General features: G+C 43.3%; 1 long non-coding RNA gene across 2 annotated transcripts; it reads right to left on the minus strand.

Annotated features, from left to right (window-relative positions):
• Nucleotides 1-424: 424 nt before the first annotated feature.
• LOC141729067 (uncharacterized) lies at nt 425-16030 on the minus strand. Of its 2 annotated transcripts, XR_012580314.1 has the most exons (8): nt 15898-16030; nt 14849-15673; nt 13640-14771; nt 13153-13245; nt 12658-13004; nt 8911-9341; nt 1819-2025; nt 425-698 (listed from the first exon to the last, which is right to left on the minus strand). It is a non-coding gene; the product is annotated as an uncharacterized LOC141729067 (long non-coding RNA). The 2 variants fall into 2 exon arrangements; XR_012580315.1 differs by lacking the exon at nt 8911-9341 and having other exon boundaries at nt 15898-16026.
• Nucleotides 16031-17126: the final 1096 nt, after the last annotated feature.

Consider the following 17126-nt stretch of genomic DNA (forward strand, 5'->3'; position numbering starts at 1 on the left):
AAAACCATAAGGTTCAAGTACTCACACCACATCCCTTACCGGACAGCAACTATAAACAACATCAAACCATACAATCAATTCTAAAAACCACCTTAAAACCACTACATTGAAAAACCTTTCAAAAATTAAACACTGCATTTAACCAAAGCCATCGAATAAATTCACACCCACAAACTCCGGCAGCCCAGCTGGCCCAACCAAAGCTGTATGTTTATGCATACAGTAAACAAAGCCAAAACCCCAGTAATACCTATCACAAGTCTGTGAAAGAAACCTATTGAAATCAATCCTGTCTCAAATACAAACCAACCCATCCAGAAAGTTAGTTCACTCAAAAAACAACTTACACTGAGTTAATCATACCAAGAAATTAAACAACACACCATATACCACCAATGAATATAATAGTCAGGTAAAGAAAAACTACTTTTTTTTTTCTTTTTTTTATTTAAACTAACTTCTTTTATTAGCTAGAACAAAAGATTTTGCCAGGCCTGTAACAACAACAACAACTTCTTTTTCTTCTTCACCTTCTGAAATGTCCCTTCTCACTCCCAAATTCCTTTCAACTCCTGAGTTTACATCCAAGCAAAAAGCAAAATTCGTGCGCTCGCGCGTTCGATGCTCCTGTCAGATTCTCTGCTTCCCTCCACATCTTCTTACGCTTTCAGCCTTCACGCCGTCCTGCCGTGATGAGTCTGACAGAAGAATTGGCACATGTTAACAGAGCATTTCCCTCCCTCCCTCCCTCCGGTTTCCTCAGCACATTCCAATCCATCCCAAGCCTGCAACGATGCACGCTCACCCCAAGGCTCACAGCAAGCATGCAGCAGCTCAGGCTTACTGGGCTCCAGGGCTCTGTGCCTTAGACAGCCGAGGAAACTTCTGATGAGCCTCCGTTCCAATAAACTGGGATGCAAACTCACCTCCATCTCAGAGCCTCAGTGACCTCGGCCAGCCCCTTCCTCACTTCCCTGGGTCACAATCACTTCCAGGCAGAAGGATGCCAAGCAGGCTTTTGTCTTTTCTCTTAAGTGCCAACAGGTAAAATACGTAGGCTTTGACATAACTGATTACCCTCTCTTTGCACTCTCCCAAGGACAGTTTTAAAGAAAAGATAGAAGAAGATTGCTGCTAAATCCATATGGGATAAGGAGGAAAGCAGCAAGGATCCCAGGCCAGCAGCGTGCCCAGGCAGCGTCACGTCCCTGCCACCCTGTGACAAGGCACACAGCTGCAAAGCCCCAAAGCCTGCAGGCCCTGGAGCTGCCACACGGATGGACCCGGTTCCCTTCCCGGGTGCCCAGAGGGAAACCTGAGGGCAGGTGTCCACCCCGAGGCTGCACCCAGAGCCCCGGGCAGGGATGGAGTCGCTGACTGCCCTCTGGGGACGAGACCCTCCCTGCAGGCGACACTGCCTTGTCCTCTCCCTCCCCGTGGGACAGGGACCTCCAGGCTCTATCACCAGCCTCCTTCCGTCAGCATCCAGGTGCTGTGTTAGAGCCACAGGGGTCGAGGCTTTCCAGAACCATAGCGTCCTTTAGGCTGCAAAAGCCTTCTAAGGTCATCGAGCCCAGCTGCTGCCCCAGCACTGCCAAGCCCCCACCCCAATCAGGTCCCGAAACACCACATCTTGCCATGCTTTAAATGTCTCCAGCAATGGGGACTGCCCTGGGCAGCCTGCTCCTATGCCTGACCACCCTTTCAGTGAAGAAATTGGTCCTCAAAGCCAATCTAAGCCTTCCCTGCTGCAACTTGAGGCCATTTCCTTTTGTCACCTCACTTCTTACTGGGGAGATCTCGGTACTTAAACCTTACCTGCTCCTTCCCTAGCAGGTCTCTGGCTTGGCTCGATGAGAGGAGAAACACTCCCACCACAGGAATGGCAGCTCAGCAGCTCCCACACCAAGGCAGGCTGCAGGCAGGGAGCAGCTGTCCTCACCACAGCTCGCGCGTCAGCTCTCAGAGATTGGCTCTGCTCTTCCTCCCGGGCAGATCTCTGCTCAGTGCTTCAGAACTGGCTGTCTGGAGGAAGGGGAAAAAACAGGTTAGCCAAGAATTTTATCCCGACTTATCTGATGTCTTTGCCCGCTTTGCCTCCTCCTGACTTCCTCCTGCTAAGAAAACAGCTGCCTTTGGACTTCTAGGGGGAACTTTCACGTAATGCTTATCGAAAAGGAACTACAGAAAAGTGCCTCCTTTTTAAAGACTCAGCCAAGCAGACAGGTAACTGCAGCTTCTCCATCCCCACTGCCTGCAGAGCTGGCAGGCACCAGGCCAGCTCTGCTCCTGCTTCAAGCTGCTCCCAACTCTGCCAGAAGAACTGAAGGCTGCTCTGGCGTTCCATTGCTCCGCTTCTCCCAAAAAGGATCCGTCAGCGCCGATACCCCTCCACGGGAAGGGCTCTTCTGTCTCACACGCTCGGTGACACGAGGCTACGCGAAGCTGCAGCAGCCTCTGCTCCACGTGGGAAGGGCTTTCTTCCTCCTCTGGCACCTGGCTGGCACAGCTTGCTCACAGATGCTGGGGCTGCCCCATCCCTGGAAGTGTTCCAGGCCCATTGGTGCTCTGGCATCAGGCTCAGAGCAACCTGCTCTATGGAACCACGTCCCTGCCCACGGCAGCAGGCTTGGAATGAGGTGATCTTTAGAGCCCCTTCCAACCTGAATTATTCCATGATTCTATCAACTCAAAACACTAGGGGAATACATCTGTAAAGGTCACTAAATACATGAAACAATCTCTCCATCAGCAAATTTTTGAATGAATAGTATATCTACAAGCAGGGAGAAATATTCTTGCTACCTGCTCTTGCTACCTTTCAGGCCTAATTTTAGCTATCACTTCAAGTTTTAAAATATTTTCTTTTGAAATTATAGGCAGTGTTCAAATTTTAGCATTTTTACACTATTGCAGAAGCAAAAATTGCTGACAATCAGGCCGTGTCATTCTTTATGGAGCAGAGCCATCGTGACAGAATTTCTGGGACAGAAATTTTACAGGATGTCACTCCACAGAGAGCACCAAATTCCATATCAGGTGGCACTTCTGCTCCTCCACATCAGAAATCTAAACTAGGACAAGTGAAGTTTTGACTTGGCACTGGTGCCACCTTGGGTCTGGGAACCACCCTGCATACCAAAGAATTTCAGGAGCCAGCCGGCCACCCCCAGCCACAGCCCCCCCCCCACAAACCACGGCCCTTTTCCCTGGCAAACAAAACTCACCTGCCCCGCTTCTGGATGGCACACTGCAGGAGCCACGAGGCGCTATCACGTCAGCCCGACTTGGCACTGGGGCCAGCTTGGGTCTGGGAACCATCCTGCCTATCGTGGAATTTCAGGAGCCACCAGGCCACTCCCGGCTACTGGCTAACCTCATGCGGCTCTTTGTCCTAACGCGGCTAATGTCAGCTACACTAGGCTATCCTGGTCTCTTAAGCTAAACTCGGTTATTTTCGGCCACACTCGGATCTTCGGAACACTTCAGCCCGGCTCGGCTCGCTGAGGGCGGGAGAGCGGGCATGAGAGGACCCCGGCGCAGACAGGCCAGGTTAACCCAGATGCCTGTCACAAACCCGCAGAAATATGCCCGCCCGCGGCGACGCTGAGCCCACAGCATGTATCGGATACGCTTCAAACGCCGCAGAAAAATCCGTCGGGGCCGCCATGACGTCGGTATTCCATGCAGGCAGTTCACTTACACCCACCGGGGTCCTCCACTTCCCCGCCATCTCGAGAAGGTCAACGAAAAGTCCGAGACACCCGCGACACGCCACTCCCAGCATGGCGGCCTCTCGGCTGCCTGCCGGCGCACGGCTGCAGTACCGCGCTCTGCCCACAAGGAGGCAGCACTGCCGCCCGCCCCAGACGGGGGCGCAGCGCGCCTCGGGGCTGCGGGCAGCGACCGCGGCAAAAAAGAACAGGGGCGACCCCAGACAAAAACTGCTCTGAAATAAATGCCAAAAACCTGCCTCTTATCCGACGTGACCAAAACAAGCTCCGTTCTTTTAAATGATATTTAAATAAAGTTGATATTTCTATTTTTCGTATTTATATTCAAGTGCATATTTATAGTGGACATGGATGCAGTATGTAATTTGTACAGTATATTATGTCTATTCCTTATACTGTATTACGTCTATTCCTACTAATAATATTTATTTATCTTTTGTGTTTTTATAAATATTTTTATGTATTGATTCTATATTTATATTTTTGAAATTCTATTTCTAGAACACGTTTATTATTTAAAATTAAAATCCCTTTCTAACTCAATAAATACAAAAAACCCTTCTTTTAAACTATATTGAAATATTTTTATATTTATAGTTTGTATGACTATATTCAAATTTATATTTATAGTTTATATTGATGCATTATATTCATAACTACATATAATATGCATCTTAGTCAAAAATATACGGGAATTATTTTTTAAATTATGTACCATATATGCTGCTACCCCTTATTTTTTCTTATATTTCTAATTTTTATATAAATCTTTAACGCGCTTATGATGTATTTCTATACTTAGATTTCTACCTTTATATTATTTGTATTTGTAATTTTTACACTAAAAGCCCTGCTTTGGCAAAGAAAAAACAAAACCATCCATTATTTTAAACTACCTTAATTTTTTTTATATTTATATTTATCATAATATACAACAAATGATAGATATACCACATCTGTGTACTATATTTATATCTACTTTATATCCATCTCCTAAAATATATTTTAATAAGATATATACAGTATTACTTGCATTATATATTGTATCAATTTATGTTATTGTATATTTACAATTTATTACTAATTTTTTATATATCTGCATATAGTTGAAAAACATTTCTATATTTGTATTTTTGTTTGGGTTGTATTTCCATTTATATTCTCTATTCATATATCTGTATACATACACAATACTCTATTAAAAAATAGAATAGCTAATTGTAACATATAATGACTTATGTTCCATGTTAAATTTTAAAAATTGACCGAATATATAAAAATAACGTTGGCTCATTCCCATTTCTACACATCTATTTCTTTTGTTTCAATATAGTGAGAGTTATAATTGTATATTTAAAATCCAATTCCTAAATGAAATGACAGAACAACCAGCATCAAATTCCCACCAATATCTTCCAAAAACATCGAGACACCTCCAACAGCCAAACAAGTGTCAGAGAAAAAACAAAGAACACTCTTGTCAATAACAATTCTCATCACGACCGAAAAATGGAACCAAAAGAAAAGAAAACCCTACAGAAACACACACAGCAAATTACAAAAGGTACTAAAAAAAAAGTCAAACCAATCTTCTAAACTCCAGACAGTGCCACTCACCCTGAACGTTACTAAAAAAAAAAAAAAACCGGACAAAATTCTACCTCTACACTAACTCAAAGAATAAACAATCCTCTGTAAAAATAACTTTAAAAACTGAACTAATTAACAAAATGGAAAACATCTCAACCGCTAAAAACTAAGAAATTAACTACCCTAGTAAAAAAATACTTTAAAAACCCACCATATAAATACCCATGTTCCCAAAAAAAACCCTGATAAACCATACTCAAATACATTAAAAGACAAAAACAACAACAAAAAAGAAAATGAAGAAACCAACAACAAGAATAATCCCAAAAACCAAATGAACTTAAATCTGCAACAAAAATATTATTCCCAACTGAATAAACCCATAGTGCCTCAAGCTATCAAAATAAAAATAACGCCTAGAAACGAACACAAAGACTAAAGACAAACGTAACCATAAACAATGTCTCCCAAATTACCCGCAACCATAAAACATACACTACAATCAAACAAACCAAATAAATAAAAGCCCTGGAAGACGATAAACACACATGCAATTCGCGAGATTAAAAACCCGCTGCTATGAACGACACGACGCTACCTCAAAAGCCCACCGAAACAAACACTACCCACTCACGCCAATAAAAGCCACCTCAACAGAATTAAAATCCGAACCGCTGCTTCGCGCTACGACCCGTAAAAACCATTGCGCGCCTTTCTAAACATAATACCCCGGCAAAAAAACCATATCCGACTACGAAACCCAATCCGAAACGAACCTTTATCATCCCCACCGGCACCGAGAACCGCAGCACTCAGGAAGAACCCCGTAGCCCTTAGCGTACCCCCGCTGCAAACCGAGCACAGCGATGCAATCAATGCCGAAAAAGCGCCTCCGAACCGCGGCACCGCCCCAGCACTGCGAGCAGCCGAAGCCCGCGCTCGCTGCCGGCCCCGGACGGAGCGCGGCTCCCGCCAGGAGACCGGCTCCTCCGGCGGCTCCTCCGGCACGCGGGGCCGGCGCCGGCCCGGAGAGCCGCGCCCGCTGCCCCTGCCCGGCGGGGCCGGCGCCGGGCCCGGGGGTGGCGGCGGCGCCCGAGCCCCGCGCCCGGAGCGGCCGGAGCGGCCGGCACCGCCCGGGCCGCCGCAGCAGCGCCCGCGCCGCCTCTGCCGCCCTTGGCCGGCCCGGCGCGGCTCCCTCGGCTCGCACCGGCGCGGCTCCGCCACCGCCGCCCTTGGCCGGCCCGGCCGCGCCAAATCCCCCGTGCGCCCCGGCAGCTGCCCGGGCCGTGCCAGCGCCGCTCCCGAGCGGCAACGTTCCGGCCCGGGCCGCGGCCACCACAAGCGCCCTCCCATGCAGCGGCACGGCCCCCTTGCAGCCCTGCAAACGCTGCCACAGCTGCAGCTTCCCGCAACCGAAGCCCGAAACTGACGCCGCAGGCGGGGCTCGCCTCCCTTCAACAAGGGCAAAGAAGTGTCCTCTCCCCTTCACGTTCGTCCCCTACGAGAGCACAAAAGAAGGGGCGCTCCTCAAATGAAAGCCTTCGACTGATGGCAAAGGGCCATTTCCACCTCCATTCAAAGCCTTGAAAAGGAGGGACACCACGGCTGCCCCCTCCATTTCAACCCTAGGGTGATGAAAATGGGGTGGCTGCCTTCAAACCAAACCCATAACACCACAAGAATACTTTTCCCATTCCCCTTCAAATAGAACGCAGGGATTCCCTGTCACCCCCGGGATACCCCCAACAGCCTGGAAAAGGCAGCTTTTCCTGCAATCAACGCCCTTAAAACCACAAGTGAAGAGGGATCCCCTCAGTTCAAACGCAGACAATAAAAGAAGAGGAGCTGCTTCCTCCTCCTTAATCCCTTTCGTCCTCATAAGCTCCATTTCTGCTCCTGGGGAAGCGGGGAGGGACTGGCAAGATGAAATTGCAAAGGGGAAGGACAAAATTCCCCGCTCCAAACCCACACGGGCTCACCTGCTCGGCTGCTGCTCCCCGGCACAAAGATTCGTCCCTCGGCACAAACCCCTCCACTCAGCAGCTCCATGCAAAAATGTACAGAGGCAAACTCTCCCCCCGTTAAAACCGCCCGGGACAAGAGCCACCCCCTCATCATCCTCACAGCTCACACCTGGGCTGCTCCGAGCCCTCATCATCCTCACACTCACACCTGGGCTGCTCCGAGCCCCATCATATATTTGTCATATTTATATTCGCTTTTAGATTTAGAATTTATATTACTGTATAATATTTATTATAGTGTATATTACATCTTTTCATGTTACTTACATAGATTTCTATTTCTATTTCTTTTTAAATTCATAGTTTAGTATTACATCTTTAGATTTTTATTATATATTTCTCTATGCCGATTTAGATTTCTATAGTACTTATATTATTTAAAATAAAACCCCTGCCTCTAACGAAAGAAAAACCACAGACACCCCTTTATTTAAACCACACTTAAAATTTTAAAAATTATTTTGTTTTTCGTAATTCTATTCACATTTACATTTGTAATTTTCATTTATTATATTTATAGATATCTTATAGATTGGAGAGAATACCTTTTTATATAATAATAGATATATTATTTTTACACAACATATTTCTTTTCCTTATATTTACGTAGATTAAATATTTATCGATATCGAGATATATAGGATATAATTGGATTTCTATTTTTATACCTTTTATGAAATCTCCAGCCTATACCCCAATGAAAACCAAACAATCCCCAATTCATTTAAACTATATTTAAACATAAATCCTGTCACGGCTGCATTGCACAGCAGTGCCCCGAGCTAATCTGACACTTGTTCATCTCCTGTACCTGAGACTGAACCCGCTCACCTTGATCGCACCTGGCAGAACCATTTTCGTACCTTTTCCTGGCATTGCTTGTGTTTTCTCTTGCCTTTTTTGTGGCCTCTATTGCCTCTCTTTCTTGCCTTGTTTCTTGGGGCTTTTACTCCCTTTTTCCTTGACGTTTTCTGGCATTTCTTGGGTTCTTTTCTTCGTTTCTTCTTGCCCATCTTGGGGTTTTTTTTCTGTTTGTTTCTGGGGTTTTTTCCAGAAATTTTCATCCCCATCCTGGTTTGTTTTTTTTTTTTTTTTTCTTTTTTTTTTTTTTTTTTTTCTGATTTTATTTCTTGCCCATCTTGGGGATTTTTTCTGGGTTTTTTCTTGCGCATCTCCAAGTCTTTATCCTTTTTTTTTTTTTTTTTTTTTTTTTCCTGCGTTTCTCCTTGCCCTCCTTGGTTTTTTTTCTTTGGCCTGCCTGCCTTCCTTCCTTCCTGCCTTCCTGTCCTTCTTTCTTTCTTCCTTTCAGTTCCATTCCTTATTTTCTTGTTTTCCTTTTCTTTCCTTCTTTCCCTCTATGTCTAATCTTGGTTTTCCTTTCTAGCTGTAGAATAAAAAAGCAGCACTAGAAACTTTCGGGCTACCTGGCAGTAAAAAAAAACTGCAAAACGAAAATGATGTAAAGAAAACTATTTACTCCCTGGGAGCCTGAAATTTTCTACTGCTGTACGTGACATAGAGCTTTTATTCCTTCTTATAGATAGTTGATATTTTATACTTACTTTATACAGCGCCCCCTGCCGTGTGATCCGGAGACCTGCAGGGAGAGCGCTGCGGCGTCCTTCGGTTCTGTTTAAAGAAACTCGGCTCAATTCGGCTTGCTTCGGCTCTTGGTCTAAACTCGTTTCAGTTCGGCTCTTCGGCCCAACTCGGCACGCTTGGGCTAAACTCGGTCACACTCGGCGCATTGTCTAAATGCGGCCAGTGTCGGCTACCCTCGGCTATCGATTCCAGTCGGCTCTTAGTGTAAACTCGGCTGTTTTCGGCTACACTCGGCTCTTCGGCTCAAGTCGGCTCTGTTCGGCCACACTCGGCTCTTCGGCTCAAGTCGCCTCTGTTCGGCCACACTCGGCTCTTCGGCTCAAGTCGGCTCTTTTCGGCAACACTCGGCTCTTCGCCTCTACCGAACAATTCGGCCCCGCTCGAAATATACCTATTTTTACATTGGAAGTATACATTTCTCTTAGGATTTTTACTTCTCTAACACTTGCAGGATTCAAAATAAAACCCCTGCGTCCACCCATACATGCCAAATACAAACCCCTTTCATTTCAACTGTATTTCATTTTTTTTTAAATAATATTTTTCAAATTTAGATCCACATTTATATTTAAATTCTATACTGATGTGTGTTCGATTTTGCATTTCTATTTTCCCATTTATTTATAAATTTATATTCTATGTTACAACTCTTCCTATTACTTCTATTTTTTTTCGTATTTTTATTCAGATCTTTATATATTTATTATATCTTTCTGTGTGAGGATTTTTACTTCTGTAGCACTTCCATTATTTAAAATAAAACCCCTGCCTCCACCCACGTTAAAGCCAAAAAGAAAACCCTTTCTTCTCAACTGTATTTCAATATTTTTTAAAATTCTGTTTTTCAGGTCCATATTCACATTTACATTTAAAATGTATACTTACGTATGCTGTTATTTGTATTCTCCATTACATCTCTTCCTATTATCTCTATTTACTTATATTTTGTGTTTATATCTATATTTATATCTTGATTGTATATCTCAATATTGAGAAATATATACCAATAATATCTACATTCATATCATTTAAAATAAAAACCCTGCCTCTAACCCAGTAAGAATAAAAAAAACCCCAACCCTTTCTTTCAAACAATATTTAAATAGGTTTTATCCTTATGTCTGATTTTTATATTCCTATTTGCATTTATAATGTACATTAATGTATATTGCTTACTTATACATTTATCTTTATCAATCTCAATTTGTACATAAATTTATATTCTATATTACATCTGATGCGAGCAGTTATATATTTTTATACATATTTTTATACATTGACTATATATTTCTGCGTCAAGATTTTTACTTCTGTAACACTTATTTAAAATAAAACCCCTGCCTCTACTTAAATAAAAGCCAAAAAATTCCCTTTCTTTTAAACTATACTTACCTATTTTTATATTTATATTCCCATTTATAATTTATATTGCCGTATCATGTTATTTATATTCTATACTACAACTCTTCATATTACTTACCTATATTTATAGTTCAATTTGTAGTCATAGTTTAGCAATCTCCCTTTATATATTTATTATCTATTTCTATCTTAAGATTCACATTTCTATAACACTTCTATTATTTAAAATAAAACTCCTGCCTCTAACCAAATCAAAACCAAGGACACTTCTTTATTTCAACCACATTTAAAATTTAACAAGTAACTTTATCTTTCAAAATTATAATCATATTTAGATTGATAATTTTTATTCATTATATTCATAGATATTATATATATCTTAGGGAGAATGCCCTCTAATATAAGCATAGATAGAAAATTTCTGTATTGTATATTTCTTTTACTTGGATTTATTTAATATCAATATTTATAGATATTTGTATTTCCCTATATATTTGTATCTGAATTTTTATTTTATTTCTATTTATATGATTTATTAATAAAAACAGGTCTACAACCTAATAAAACCCCCAATTTAACTATATTTAAGTATTTTTATATTTACAATCTATATTTATATATCTTTGTGCATATATATAATAGACTATCATTTATCTATATGATAATATCTTGCAATTCTATACCATGAATTATAGTTTTATATATGTATCTGTTCTCTATATTTATGTTTACCACTCTAATGTTATATTTCTTTTTAAATGTATATTTATTTCTATTTCCATCTCTATATTAAACCATATGAATTCATTAACCCGACACATCAGAGCCACAACAATACCGTACCTTTGTCAGCACCGGCACGCAGCACACGCTCATCCCATCGCAGCACATCAAAACAAAACCTATTTTTATCACTAACGGAACAAACATCCCACAACACTGAACCCTCATAAACACTAAAATAAACCTAACCCAAAATAAATTTTAAATCCCACTTCAACTAGCCCAAAACCTGCGCACATGCTCATCATAAACATCCGCCTAAACCAGTATCTCAAAAACCCCAAGAACCTCAAATACACCTTGAAAATGACACAACTGCTAAGAAAAACAAACACCCACTAAAAATTAAATCAAACCAACTCACTAGACTCAAAACTAAACAGTACTAAAAGAAGCCCCCAAAGCTCTACCTTTATGCTAATGCACAAATAAAAACCAATAATCTATAAAAGTTAATTTAAAATTAAAAGAAAACTAATTCAAAGCATAAAAATAAAAAATCTAAACTGTTAAAATACTAAAAAATATCACTACCCAAATTAAAAAACATATTGCCTATAAAAACCCACCACGTGAATACCCCTGGCACCAAAAATAAAACTAAAAAAACCTATCGAACCAGAAAGAAAATGGAACTTAGGAAAACCAAAACCATAACGTTCAAGTACTCACACCACATCCCTTACCGGACAGCAACTATAAACAACATCAAACCATACAATCAATTCTAAAAACCACCTTAAAACCACTACATTGAAAAACCTGTCAAAAATTAAACACTGCATTTAACAAAAGCCATCAAATAAATTCACACCCACAAACTCCGGCAGCCCAGCTGGCCCAACCAAAGCTGTATGTTTACGCATACAGTAAACAAAGCCAAAACCCCAGTAATACCTATCACAAGTCTATGAAAGAAACCTATTGAAATCAATCCAGTCTCAAATACAAACCAACCCATCCAGAAAGTTAGTTCACTCAAAAAACAACTTACACTGAGTTAATCATACCAAGAAATTAAACAACACACCATATATGCATGACTATATTCCCATTTATATTTATAGTTTATATTTAAGCATTATATTAATCATGATATATAATATGTGTCCTATTCAAATAATAGAAATAAAGTATTTTTTAAATTATGTACCATATGTACTGCTACAACTTATTTTATCTTAGATTTTTAATTTTATATTAGCCTTTACCTATTTATGATCTCTTTCTATACTTAGATTTCTACCTTTATATTATTTGTATCTATCATTTTTGTACTAAAACCCCTGCTTTTGCCAAATAAAAAACAAAACCCCCCTTTATGTTAAACTGCTTTAAAAAACTTATATCAATATGGTGTAATATATAACAAATGATAGATATGATAAACATAAATACATTTATATCAATTTTATATCTATTTCTTACAATACACTATAATAGGATATATACAGTATTACTTGTATTATGGATCTTACATGCAGATATTAATTTATGTTATTTTGTATTTTAAATAATTTAACAATTCTCTATATATTTGAAAGACATTTATATATTTATACTTTGGTTGCGATTTTTTCTGGGTGTTTTCCGGGTCTTTTCTTGCTCTTCTTCGAATTGTTTTTCTGGGTTTTCTCTGGGTTTTTTCTTGCCCATCTTGGGGGTTTTTCCTGGGTCACTTCATGCCCATCTTCGTTTTTTTTTTCTGGGTTTTTTCTTGCCCGTCTTGGGGTTCTTTTCTGGGTTTTTTTCTTGCCCATCTTGTTGGGGTTTTTTTCTGGATTTTTTCTTACCCATCTTCGTCTGTTTTACTGGGTTTTAAGCCAACATGGGTACATTCCATGTCAGTACATACAATATAACCCGGCTGAGGATTTTTTATTCTAACTTTAAAAATGAGTTGCAAAACCTGAAAAGCAAAAGTCATACACACAAGGTTAAATCCAGTCAGCATGTGCCCACACATGCAGAGACGAGCAGACACAGACAGACACAGCCACGTGCTCTCACACACACTGACACACTCTTGCCACTTACACGCTCACTGCAGCCCTTACCTGAGACGCTGAAGAACGTGCTGTGACACATCTTCTGGCTGCTGCTCCTTGAAGTAAATGGCAGACCCTGGGGAAATCAGCAGCCTCGGGGACCTGTGAGACAACAGGAAGGGTCAACGAGTGGCTATCTGACAGCTAGGACTTGTCCCCACTCTGGACCCATAAACTTTCTACCCAAAATCCCACAAAAGACAGATGAAGAGTAAAATTTCTATAACTGTTCTACCTAACTGTGACTACGTGCCAGGGCAGGGCAGCTCTGATCGTAAGTGGTACAATATAAGTACACACAATATAGGCTGAGGTAAACAGTGCAAGTGTAAACAGAGCGTAAGTATACACAATATAGGGTAACGCACTTACATGCTGTGTAAGTACACACAGTACAAGCCAACATAGGTACACAGAATTTGAGTACACACCGTATAACCCAACATAGATACACATGGTATAGGTACATACAGCATAAGCCACCACAGGTACATACAACACAAGCCAGGACTGGAGATAACTTCTGGAAGATGAATTCTCGAGACCTACATCCTTTGAGAAGATAGAACCGAGAGAACCACTGCAGTCACCTGAGGAGGTGCATCTGAAACAAAGTCAGGACAAAAGTCAAAGGGAGGCAGGATACCTTAAGAGCTCCAGATATCCTGTGTCTATCTACAAATCCCATCTGGAGTCCAACTGCACCCCACATTACACATTCCAAGTCCCCAGGCCCTCTCCTATCGCACCAGGCTATGCGGCAGGGCAGAGCAGCCCCGGCACAAATGTGTGCTGACACCCGTGACACAGGATAGGACGTGACAGACATCAGGGACACAAAACAGACAGAAACCTCTAGATAAGGAAAATGGCTGCAAGGACTGAGAGCACGCAAAAGGAGATGACTGAGTTCAAACTGACGGTGAGCTGATGAGGCTCAGAGAACACTGCAGGAAGAAGATGCTAACTGAATGATTGATTCCAAGAACAGTAAAGATGGATGCCTAGGAATCCTATGGTCAGAATCCTCTGCCTGCCCTCACATTCTTTCAAGCCCTAATCCACCATAATGGATCCAGGTGGGGCACAGCTGTCCGTACAGCTCAGAACAAGACCTGACAAGACATCTGACTGGATGCTTCCAAAGAGAGGAGTCTGATGCCTGTCTGAGCTCCCGAGTCAAAAGTTCTATGGCCTGGGTGCCAGGCCAAGGAATGCAGAGATCACAGATGCTAACAATGATGCCAAGGTTTCTGACAGGCCCCTCAATGTGCTAAGGTAAAAGACAGGAGATACACAAACAACACATAATGCACAGCAGACAAGTGACACCAGACACACCGGGACTGCTCTGCCCTGAACACCTCAGCACTGTGATCAAAGGTGAGACTTGGCTTTCATGGGGCCTAAGGGGCCACTTCATGGACACCCCCCCACCTCCAAATTGGACTCAAAAACCCCTCCCAGTAATTCCCAAACCAGCACCCTGCCTTCATCCCCTCTGTGGGTCATAGCCCTCTACTTATCTCTCAGACATCTGGGGATGCCGGTCCGTGCCAGGTGCAAAGAAAAGCCACCTCGTCAGCTGGGAAGGTCCTGCTGTCACCGGGCTGGTGTCTCTCAGACAGCTAGAGTAAAGAGAACCAAACATCAGTGCCTGATCTTGGCACCCCATCGGCCAAAACCCCACAAGTCTGCTACTCACCCTGCTCCTAGGAAGGCCCGGCACCTGCTAACTCTGACCCTCTGCCATGGATGCAATGCATCTGCACCTGAAAGAAAGTTAGAACATGTGTCAAACACCACCAGGATAACTCACAAGCTGCAAACACCTTAGGTCCATCTAGGAATAGCATCTAGAGCCCAAGTACAGCCCCCATTACAAATTTACACTCCCCAGGGCTTGTCCCATTGCAGCTGGCCATGCGGCAGGGCAGAACAGCTCCGGCACCCGTATGTGTGCAGACACCCGTGACACAGAACGTGACAAACAGGGGGACATCAAACACCACACATCATGCTTGTGGTGAGGGCCTCGAGGGAAGAAGGCAAAAGGGACCCCAAAGACACACTAGGGAACACGGCACACCGGAAACCACGACACAAACCAGAGCTGTTCTGCACTGCCCGCCTGAAAGCTGCCATCAAAAGTAGAGCCTCTCCCTTTAGCTGTCCTAAGAGGCCCTTGGACAAGTTTGCTTTTCCCTCCGCTAATTTTTAAATCTGTCCCAAGAACTCCCAACCTGCTACGCCCCCATCTCCAGGCCGTGGCTCCCAACTTATCTTTTGGATGATCGGTGATGGGAATCCACGTTGCACCTGAAATGAGTCTGCTTCAGAGAGCCTCGTGATGGCCTGTGAGCCTCTCGGTCAGCTACAATAAAGAAAACCAAAACCAAAGAATGAGTCCAGAGTTATGTGGGCCAAATCCCAGCCAGTCAGCTACTTGCCCTCTCCTGAGTGTGCCTGGCTCCCTCAGGCTCCAGCTTCATCCTGATTCCAAGGCTGTGGCCTTTATTAGGGCTGGCACCTGGGTTAGAGAAAGGCAAAATTAAATGGCATTCCTGTGAGTGCACTGGATGACTCTGTGTGCTCTAAGACATGGGAATGCCTCTGCTAGAAGCCTTGTGGGGGGGGCCCTCAAATAAACAAATAAACACCCTTTCTCACCCTGCTGCCTGCAAACCCCCTCCCAAGAACTCCTAACTGGATACCTGCTCACCCTCCCTCTCCCACTCACAATCCTCAACTCACCTGAAGCCTCAATCTCAAACAGCATCCTTGACACTGGGCAGATCCCTCTTGTGACATGATCAAGCTGCTGAAAAAGGTGTTGTTCTTGAGAGCTGAGCAATAACAACCACTTCTCTCCACGGCTCATCTTGACTGCTGATATCCAGATTCACTTCCTAAAAAGAAAGACAAAGAAGTGAGCTCTAACAGAGTCACCATGTACACTTCTGCTCCACAGACAAATGGGGCCTCACCTGCTCGGGGGAATCCCCTCACACGGGATGGGGCCCTCTGGCCCAGATTTAATTCATCTGAATCTGAAAAAAATGTTAGGACAAGAGTCACACTGTTGCAGGACAACTTAAGAGCTCCAGATGTCCTGTGTCCATCTACAAATCCCATCTAGAGTCCAACTGCACCCCCCATTACACATTCCAAGTCCCCGGGCCCTCTCCTATCGCACCAGGCTATGCGGCAGGGCAGAGCAGCCCCGGCACAAATGTGTGCTGACACCCGTGACACAGGACAGACAGGACAGGACACACAACGGGGACACAACAGGAACAGAAATCCCTTGGCAAGGAAAATGGCTGCAAGGACTGAGAGCATGCAAAAGGAGATGACTGAGTTCAAAATGACGGTGAGCTGATGAGGCTCAGAGAACACTGCAGGAAGAAGATGCTAACTGAATGATTGATTCCAAGAACAGTAAAGATGGATGCCTAGGAATCCTATGGTCAGAATCCTCTGCCTGCCCTCACATTCTTTCAAGCCCTAATCCACCATAATGGATCCAGGTGGGGCACAGCTGTCCGTACAGCTCAGAACAAGACCTGACAAGACATCTGACTGGATGCTTCCAAAGAGAGAACTTTTGACTGGGGAGCTCAGACAGGTATCAGAATCGCATCTCTGGCCTGGGTGCCAGGCCAAGGAATGCAGAGATCACAGATGCTAACAATGATGCCAAGGTTTCTGACAGGCCCCTCAATGTGCTAAGGTAAAAGACAGGAGATACACAAACAACACATAATGCACAGCAGACAAGTGACACCAGACACACCGGGACTGCTCTGCCCTGAACACCTCAGCACTGTGATCAAAGGTGAGACTTGGCTTTCATGGGGCCTAAGGGGCCACTTCATGGACACCCCCCCACCGCCAAATTGGACTCAAAAACCCCTTCCAGTAATTCCCAAACCAGCACCCTGCCTTCATCCCCTCTGTGGGTCATAGCCCTCTACTTATCT

The sequence above is a fragment of the Zonotrichia albicollis genome, chromosome 5 (assembly GCF_047830755.1).
Source record: "Zonotrichia albicollis isolate bZonAlb1 chromosome 5, bZonAlb1.hap1, whole genome shotgun sequence".
Lineage (NCBI taxonomy): Eukaryota > Metazoa > Chordata > Aves > Passeriformes > Passerellidae > Zonotrichia > Zonotrichia albicollis.